General features: G+C 42.6%; 1 protein-coding gene across 3 annotated transcripts in view; it reads left to right on the top strand.

The window, feature by feature from the left end:
* large2 (LARGE xylosyl- and glucuronyltransferase 2) overlaps positions 1–9,515 on the top strand; it is a 185,072-nt gene that overhangs the window by 101,335 nt on the left and 74,222 nt on the right. The window contains exon 1 of one of the 3 annotated variants that reach the window (XM_087170115.1): positions 6,190–6,405. The exons of 1 other annotated variant lie outside the window; for it this stretch is intronic. The gene's annotated coding sequence lies outside the window, so the exon portion shown is untranslated. Of the gene's footprint in view, positions 1–6,189; positions 6,509–9,515 lie in introns of those variants that run through there. One more of the 3 variants, XM_087170113.1, reaches the window with a different exon arrangement.

Below are 9,515 nucleotides of genomic sequence, written 5' to 3'. Positions count from 1 at the left end.
CTTCTTGACCTTTGACCTGTTTTTTATTCTGAAGCAGTGATTGGTCTGTGATCAGTTAAACGATTAATGTTTGCACATATGTGATGAGTCAGAGTTTCTTTGTTGGTTGTTACTTCCTGTTAAATGGCGTGTGTGTTGTGCGTTGTACGTCGTGCGCTGTGCGTCGTGTGCTGTGTGTTGTGGGTCGTGCGTTATGCGTTGTGTGTTGTGTGTTTGTGTGCTGTACGTTGTGTGTTGTGCGTTGTGCGTTGTGTGTTGTGCGTTGTGTGTTGTGCGTTGTGCGTTGTGGGTTGTGCGTTGTGGGTTGAGGTGCGATGGATGAAGATTTTTGTGTGCGAGCGGTTTGTGGATCCTCGTGTCTCGTTTCCAGATGCTGACTCCTCCTGAAGCGAAGTGCAGCAATAACAAGTTGCATGAGTTTTGTAATATTATTATCATTATTTGGGGAAACGGCTCCTAAAAGAAGCTGAAATGAGGCTGGATGATGTTTTTTTTTCTCTTTTGGCAGCGAGACACAACACACATCTGTCACAGGCAGATGGTTCATTTTTCTCTTATCCCATTTTATGTTTCCCCCAGTGGATATTCACGTCTTATTGCTCAGATATTTTTTGTGTTTTTCCTCATTTAAAATGCTGCTAATTCAAATTTGCCTGCGCTAATATACCAATGTTAATAATCCACATCTATCTTTAATGGCTTGTTTAATTCCAGCATTTAATAGAACATTAGTTTTGGATGGATCCAGCCTGAGTCTAAATACGCCACATACACATGGTAAAAAGCTGGAACAATATTAAACCTAATATAAGAGTTAATGTTAGAGGAGCTCTCCTCACTTCACGCCCACTGTGACCTCGTTTGCTTTAAACCAGTTTCAACATTTAACCTGAAAAGTTTTCGCCTGTTTCAGCTGCAAAGCATCGAACTGCGACTCGCCCACGACCTCGCGAACACTTGAACACTTCCACCGCCTGCAGGCAGCCGGAGTTAGAGGGACAGTTCGGGGTCGTGTGAGGTCGCCATATGCAGTCGGTACATTTCCTGCAGTAGATTATGATGAGGTGCTGTTTTCACGGGGACAGAAATATTCTACATGAAGCTTCATTTAAACAGATGTTGGATTGTTTCGACGATGTGTTTTTAAAAGCACCTAAAACATGTTTTTTCTGGTGGCCCCGCCCCCAGCAACACGTCCCTCCTGCCAGTCTGCCGGTCCCGTCCCGTCTCCCCCGGGTCGGGTTTCTGACTGATGGACGAGGGACGGATCAGGCTGAAGGTAAAGCAGTCAGAAACCTGCAGACTCAGAACCTCCCTGAGGTTTCTCACATCCTGTTTGGCCTCTGTGAGTCTCACCTGCACCGTCCAGGTGTTTCATCTCCGTCTCTGTCGGGCCGATGTGATGTCACACGCTGTGTACCTGACCAGCCTGACACACCTGCAGTGAAGCAACAGGAGGGGAAGATCTTTTACTTCCTCCTCAGGCTGGAAACAGAAACAATGATGACACACATCGCATCATTTAACAATGAATTCTCATTTATATTAAATTCAATGGAAGAATCTGAACTTTAATTCAGACGTTCTCGTCTATTTTTGACTTTATTCAAAACGTGAACAGACATTTATCTCTAATGTCACACTCAGTCTTTGTGTCAGAACAACTGCTCATTTTTGGTTGTGTGTGTGTGTGTGTGTGATTGTGTGTGTGTGTTGAATTATTGATGTGTGCGTCTGGCTCTTGATGCGTGTCTGCAGTTGGAGTTGGTTTCTTTGATCGTAGGAACCCCACCATTGAAGCACACACACACACACACACACACGCACACACATGTTGTCATAGGTTACTGTTGGGGACATTGCATAGACTTACATTCATTTCCTGGAGACTTACCTCGACCATAACCACTGGCCCAAAAATCAGGGGTCTGGGGACACGACTTTTGTCCCCAGACGAACAATCTGTCTCCAGTTCTTTAGTCAGAAATTTGTCCCGGAAAGTAGCTTATGACACACACACACACACACACACACACACACACACAGAGGTATTCTTCACTACCTATATTAAAGATGGTTATTAAAGCCTCTACTGTGCCATCTGGCAGCTCATCAAATATTAAAGGTCTGTCTGCAGCAGCAGCCACACTGACGCCCCCTGCACATACAAATACTCTGCCAACATGTGACGTGTATTCATGCGGCATGTGACCACACGTCCTTGCAGTTGTGGAAAAGTTTAGTGTAACCTTGCGGAAATTTTCTGCTGCAGCTGCAGGAAAAAGACGAGAGACAGAGCGACGCTGCAGAAGCCGAGGACTCGTCACGTTTGGGTTTTAGTTCAATTCATTTAATAATGTGGAAATCAGCTGTTAAAAGTACCAGTATGTCTCACCATTAATAAATCATTTATTGATTCTACTTACATTAAGACTCTGGTGCACGAGAACACATTTCGTACAGACATTGGAAGTTTCATATTTATGACTTCCATATCTTTTAATTACGACTTAGCATCTGATAATTATGCAGAAAAAACTCATAATTACAAGATCTGTATGTCGTAATTGAAAAGTAAAAGTACATGGTAAAAATCCTGTGATTAGACATTTTCAGAAGGTATTTTCATTAATCCGTCTTCTGATTGGAGCTTTGCGTCTCAGCTGTTTTTCTCCTAATAAAGAGATGCACGTTCTTTACAAGATGGAAGTCTTAATTACAAGAAAATGCTGCTTCTGTAAAATCAGTGTGCTGGTGAATAATCAGCAGCACATCTGCATTTAACCAACTAATTTCTCTTTCACTCTCTTGTTTGTAGAAGCATTTCCCGAGCTCTTTACTTCAAACTGCAGCGCTCAGGTGTGTGCACGGAGAAATCCCCGAGGGCCGGCCACAAACTCTGAAACGCCTGTAACTGGAAACGTTTTCTGCAGCACAACAATAAAAGCCCTGTTAAGAAATAAAAGGTTTCTGTTCACCTATACGCTAGATGGCTTTTAGTTTCAAATGGTTCCAGGAAGAGTTGAGTTTCACAGGGAGAACGGAAGCGGATCTGTGCTAAAATACTGGCTGAACATTTGTATCGGAGGGAATTAGAAATAAAGGCCTGTTACCTTCTGCAGGTGAGGAGAACACTGGAGGAAATACAGCAACTGTTTGTGCCAAATCATTTTGGAAGAGATCAGACTCGTGGTTGGTCCGAGCTTGTCAAATGTCAAAATAAATGCAAAAAGAAAATTGCTCGCACCAATCACTGTTGATTATTTTCCGAATGATCCCTTCAGTTTTTCCGATCGATCCGGGTGGGCGGGTTTCACATCGTTTCTGTGACACAAACAAAGAAAATTGCTGCAGATAAAGATTCAGGATTAAAGTTTGGTCGTGTTAAGTTTGATTTTCGGGGACGAAAATAATTTTAAAAAGTTCCACGTTGGCGCATTAAAGTCTGAGTAGAAATCTTTATTTGTGAAGAATTTGTGAGTTGACCTGAAGTGTTTGATTTCAGGTCGTTCTTCTTCCATTAAAAATGCTTCTGCAGCTGCCTCAGACTTTCAGAGACTTTCTGATGCACCAACATGGAGGAATTATAAAACAGACTCTGCACAGAAATGCACGATGTGACCAGAGTTTCCTGAGGAGACGGTTCAGCTCAGTTCACAGAGATCAGGCCAGTGAAGACAAACCTGCAGATGGAGTTATAGATCAGAGCTGTAGAACTACAGCATGTGAGTGCAGCAGATGCTATTTTACTCATCAACTGTTCACATGGATTTTTGGTTGTTTTTTTTGTTGTTGCTTAAAACCAAAATTTAAACTGTCAGAAAAACATGTAACAAACAAAAACAACAACGTTTTAAAATGGGGAAGAAGAAGAAGAAAAGAGGAGAGCTGCAGATAGCAGAGGGTGGGTCAGAGAAGGTTAATTATATTGTAGACCTGTGTGTGTGTGTGTGTGTGTGTGTGTGTGTGTGTGTGTGTGTGTGGTGCAGGTATTACTCATGTTGTGAGGACCTTAATCTGTTTACGCAGTCACATGATGGGGACAAGAAGTAAGTCCACATCACGTAAATCATTGAATTTGAAATTGAAGGTTATGTAACGTTAATGTTAGGTTTAGACCAGGACTAGTTATGGTTAATGTTTAAGTCAGTCTCCAGGAAATGAATTCAATGTGATGTCCTCTAAAGTCATGGATACATGACTGTGTGTGTGTGTGTGTGTGTGTGTGTGTGTGTGTGTGGTGTAGTGCACAGTAATGGGCTCAGGACGGTTGTCCAGCTGTCCTTTAGGCTTTTCATCTGACCTCTGACCCCATTGCTAACACGCTCTCCCAACTATCAGCTGTCACCTCAATAACCCACACACACACACACACATATACACACACACACACACACACACACACACACACAGGGTACCTGTGAGGCTGCTGCTATGACAGGCAGCACATATGGGCTATTTGCATATGATGCCTCCACTGAATCTTCAACCTCACCCTGAATTTGTGTGTGTGTGTGTGTGTGTGTGTGTGTCTGTGTGTGTGTGTGTGTGTGTGTGAGAGAAACGTGGCTTCAGAGTGTGTGTGTGGTGAAAGTGCTTGTCTCAGAGTTGAGCTGCAGCTCGGTGAAAGTTGTCCTCGTCTGATTCTTTTTTTCATGCTCTTATAAAAACAACTTGTCTCTGAATTATTTATGATCTGCGGGTTTTTTGCTCCTCATGCTGCTTCACCTTCTTTTCCTCCCAAATCTAGTTTGTAAACTTTACTTCTGCCTCTGTCTTTGTCTCTCTCTCTCTCTCTCTCTCTCTCTTTCATCATCTTGGAGATTTTTTTTTTGTTTTGTTTTTCGGTTGAAGCTTCTCCGAACCTTCGTCTCTCTCTCTCGGTTCTTCCTGACCACTGCTAACACCGGGGGCGTTGCTGCGGCGACAGCAGCACACGGACACGCCACCTGGCTGTTGGCTGACCCTCACCCGTTGTACTCGCAGTGTGAACAGCACTGTTGGCTCTACTCAGCCTTATCGGCCGTTTAGCTGAGTCAGCTTCACATTGGCCGTTTGACCTACAGTTTGACCATTTTATGCTCCGAGCCGGTTCCAGGTTTTTCTTCAACACGTCATGAAGTTGTATTCAAATCATACAACGACAGTCTCAGGCGCGTCCTTTACAGCTCGTTCCATGTGTCGTGCATTTGTGCTCAGCTCTCTTTACCGACACTCACATCCAAAACTCGCCGACGCAACGACACCCTCATCTCGTTGCATTAAAAGCAATCGGTAAATGAATTGAACCAAAACAGGAGTCAGAGCTGGATGTTATCATGAACTCTGAAGCCAACGTTAGGCTCTCTGCATCCGTGACTATGCTCAGGTCCACGTGATGTCAATTTAGACGTCGGAGCGTGTACACGAGGCTCTGGCGCGACCGGTTTGTCACGTCCGCTCGGCCGCCGCGCTCTACTGGGTCCCGACTGCACACGAGCTGGAAAACAAACATGGACGCCAAGTTTGAAGAGAGGCTGCGTGAGGAGGTCCGCCGCCACCCTCCCCTCTACTTTTCCCCTTTAAAACAATAAGTGCAACCAAAGCAGCTCTTCTTCTTCTTCGTCTTCTTCTTCTTCTTCTTCTTCATGGTGGATGTCGCCATTTTGATTTGATTCGTAGCGTGCATTCGTGGAATACGTAGACAAGCGTGTCCGGAACACGTCGTCCGAGCGGAATATGAATGAAAGCCAAGGCCTGAAGTCGTGCATGCTGCTGTTTCTACAGGTTGTGCTGGAGTTTGTGCTCCGCTGACCTTGTAGGTTTTCATTATTCACACAGGTTTGTCTCTGGGTTTGATCCTGTTTATTCTGTTTAGTCAAATGACCGTCTTTAGTCTCAAGAACTGTTCTGTCCCCAAAGGTCCGGACTGAGAAACATAAAACAGCTTCTTCTCTTTTCTCTTCTGACGCAACAGGATGAATCCGAACTCAAAGTGCTCCCACGTCGATCTTCAGCTGAATATGAAAAGATCTTAAAGCAGAGTGTAAAATGTTTCCTCTGCTTCATAAAACGAAGATTTATCTAGACCCGGCTGCTAATCTGTGTCGTGTGTGTGTTCAGGCTGCAGTTTCCTCAGACTTTGGACCGCAGGTCTGCAATCTCATGTTTCTGCAGGTTTTCTGTTTGTCTTCTCTTGTGTTTACAGGGAGGAAAAAATTCATTACTCTCAGTGACAGCAATTTGACTCCCTCAGGCTCACTTAATGTTTCTGATATATTCGCCTCAGAAAAATAAGATTTATTCTTTATTCTTTATTTCTTTATTCTTTCTTCTTCTCAACCTTTACTTGTGTCTAAAAGGAGAGAAACCGTCACAGAAACAAAACCTTTTTATCTCAAGCCGAGTCAAATGTGATGCTTGAAGGTAAATAATTGACTGTACAGACTCAATATGCGATTACAGATAATTTAAAGGGTATTTCAGTCACAAGGTTCAACCGACGGCAAACTACTTACCAGCTCGAACGGTATGTACGGTGTGTTGTATGTTCAAACTGAAAACCTTTTAAAGTAATTAAAAATACAAGCGTAAATACCAATTATAATAAAAACAGGGGAATTTTCAACATTTGAATGTCGCAGTACAGTACTAGTATGATGTCTGCACAGCTCACAGTATCTGTATCTGTGTCAGCGTTACTATCTACTATAACTTTTATTTTATTATGAGCCCTGCAGAAACCTTTCCAGAAACCCAGGAAACTTTTTCACAAATTAATGAACTATTCCTGCTTTTTTTGACTAAAGTAACCCGGTGCGTGCACGTGAAGGGGGGGGGGGGTGTTGTGCTGCAGCCCCCCGAGCATCTTCTCAAAGTGCTAGTATAGTTGATTTGTTCCAGTTTATTGTGCAGATTGTGGAGCAGTTGTTAACAGTGTTGAAAGTTTCCTGTCGGGACATGTGGAGGACTCTGTAAGTATAATAGTAAATCATCTGTGTAAAGACTGATTTTAATGTCGTTGTCATTCTGAATTCCTTCGATTTTTATTGTTTTGTCGCTTTGCTGCTGCTGCGAGTGGTTCAATAAAAAATGGCGAGGAAGGATGAGACGAGGTGACCCTGTTTATTGTGGCCCAGTGTTGTTATCCAAACAGACGAACCTCTCTCCAAAACCTAATTTGCACTTAATAAGAAAGGCCAGTTTACGTTATCAAAAGCTTTTTCAGAGTGTAATGATATAATAATTGTTTTGTTTTTGTTGTGATGTATTGATTAGGTTTAAAAGTCGACAGATGTTATCTGAAGCACGTCTGGTCCGGGTGGATTAGCGTTGGGCTGACTCTCTCTTCTGTGTCTCTAACGGTCTTTGGTAATAATTTGTAAGTCGGTGTTGATTAGACATTAGAGACATGACAGCGGTATTCATGTGCGTGGTGGAGGTGGCTTTCATTTCTGCAGCTACTCTGTAAAAACAGTGGTGATAAAAGTGTCAGTAGCGTTCAGCCAGGAGTCCGTCGGGTCCTGGTGATTTATTATTTGGCATTTTATTCAGGAGGAACGAGCGCCTGCTCTCTCTGTAGTTCAGGTAAGTTGCTGTAAAACTTTTGAAAGACATCATTAATATCTGTTGGATTCTGGGTAATAATAGTACCTGTAGAATATGGATGGGATGATTGATTTCTCTCTTTTTTGTGTTGCATCACACATTTACTTGCTTTGTTAGTATTGAGAGTTTTCACATTTGAGTTGCTGGATCAGGAACTTATTTCTTTTTTGTGTGTGTGATAGTTTCAACTTGTGTTTTAAATTCTCTTAATTCATTTAGTCTTTGTTCACTGGGGATAATGTTACAGTGGCTTAGATGTTTAATCCTTTGCTCTGGGGTATTCTCCAGTTGTTGTTGTTGTTGCTTGTTTGTTTCTTGTGCAGTGAATGTGATACGACTTTACGTCTCATCACTTTAACACGACACTGATGGTGAAGGTTCTGGAGAGTCGTTCATCTCCAGAAAAGAAAAGGGCGTCCACTCTCTTTTGATCAGTGAGGTGAAATCAGGATCTTAATATGTACGTGAAGGTGTTTATTGTTTGTCGCTCATCATGATTGGATGAATTGCGTTGTTGAATGAGGAAGATGCATGAAGAAAGGAAAAATATTAATATTCTGTGAATGACGTGTTCCTCCAGTCCATAATCACACGTATTGTTTGGTTTCATCACCAGTAACACTTTCCTCAGCGGAGCTTCTTAAGTCACTATTATATATAATAGGTTCACAGTGAGAACAGGTCATTGTTGTTGTGTGTGGTGATTAGATGATGATAAACCTTCTGTCTGGATCCTTGTTCACACCTGTAACCCTCAAAAATATCTCGACAAACCATTTCAGTTTAATAATTTAACCCTAAACAATAGAAACACGTTTCCTTTTAATCCCTTTTTAAGATTTAGTAGATTTATTGCTGAACTTTATTTAAATTAAATCGTTAAATTTCATAGCATGGGAATTTCGAATCAATGGATTAGTGTGATCGCAATATTCTCGTTTTAAAAGTAACGTAATGTTTTTATTAAAACTGAAATGCTTCTTCGTTTACAGCTGGTAATAACGTTTTATTATGTTGTTTTAAAGTTCCCGTTCTTGAGTTTGTGTTTCTTGTTTGAAACATGCATCAACCGTTGATTTATAATTTTTCTTCATGGTGACGTTTCATGACGACTTCAGCCCAGATTTCCAGCAGGGAACAGGTGTTCAGCACTTAACCAGGTCCTGAACGAGGACTGTGTGTTGGTGTTGTGGTACATGAAAAACCAAGTAAAAAAGGATCATAATATATAGAATTAACAATAAACAACATGTAAAATGTATATTTTCTAAGATGTGCACGTTTAATCCTTCCTGTTCCTCAGATGTGGTGTAAATATGAACGCGGTCTTGAGTCTGGTTCCCGGGTTTATTGGGTCAGATTATCCTGAGCTGAGCTACAGGTGGCGACTCGGTTTGAAAGTGTCTGTGAAATCTCTTGAATGCCGTCCAGTCAAACGTGGACAGGACTGTTTCTCCAGCTCGCCGAGCCTGACTGAGTGTGTGTCGGCTCGTATTAGAGGTTGAATATCTGTGATTGGTTCCCGGTGAGAAGCCGAGTCTTTGCCTGTGTTGCCAAAACGTCTCAGAGAGAGAGAGAGAGAGAGAGAGAGAGAGAGAGAGAGAGAGAGGGGTGTGCGTGCATGTCTTTCTATGGTTGTGTGGACAGATTTGGGCTTGAAACCACCTTTGCAGGAACATTTTATCCGCTGCTAATAACGTCACAGAGCTAATGGAGGGTCCTGGTTTGAGACCTGGTCTTGGGCGTCAGGTTAGATTCAGGTCCAGGTGTGGGGGCGGGGTTAGACATTTATTTGTGATGGGTCAGGTTTGGGCTAAGAACCTGGAGAAGGCATCAGTGTCCTCACAGCTAACGTAAGACAAGAGTGTGTGTGTGTGTGTGTGTGTGTGTGAGAGAGAGAGAGAGAGAGAGAGAGAGAGAGAGAGAGA

The sequence above is a fragment of the Seriola lalandi genome, unplaced genomic scaffold (genome assembly GCF_002814215.2).
Source record: "Seriola lalandi dorsalis isolate HSWRI2012SDOR001 ecotype SW California unplaced genomic scaffold, Sedor1 jcf7180002054929, whole genome shotgun sequence".
Lineage (NCBI taxonomy): Eukaryota > Metazoa > Chordata > Actinopteri > Carangiformes > Carangidae > Seriola > Seriola lalandi.
This window is presented reverse-complemented; position numbering and strand designations above follow the sequence as displayed.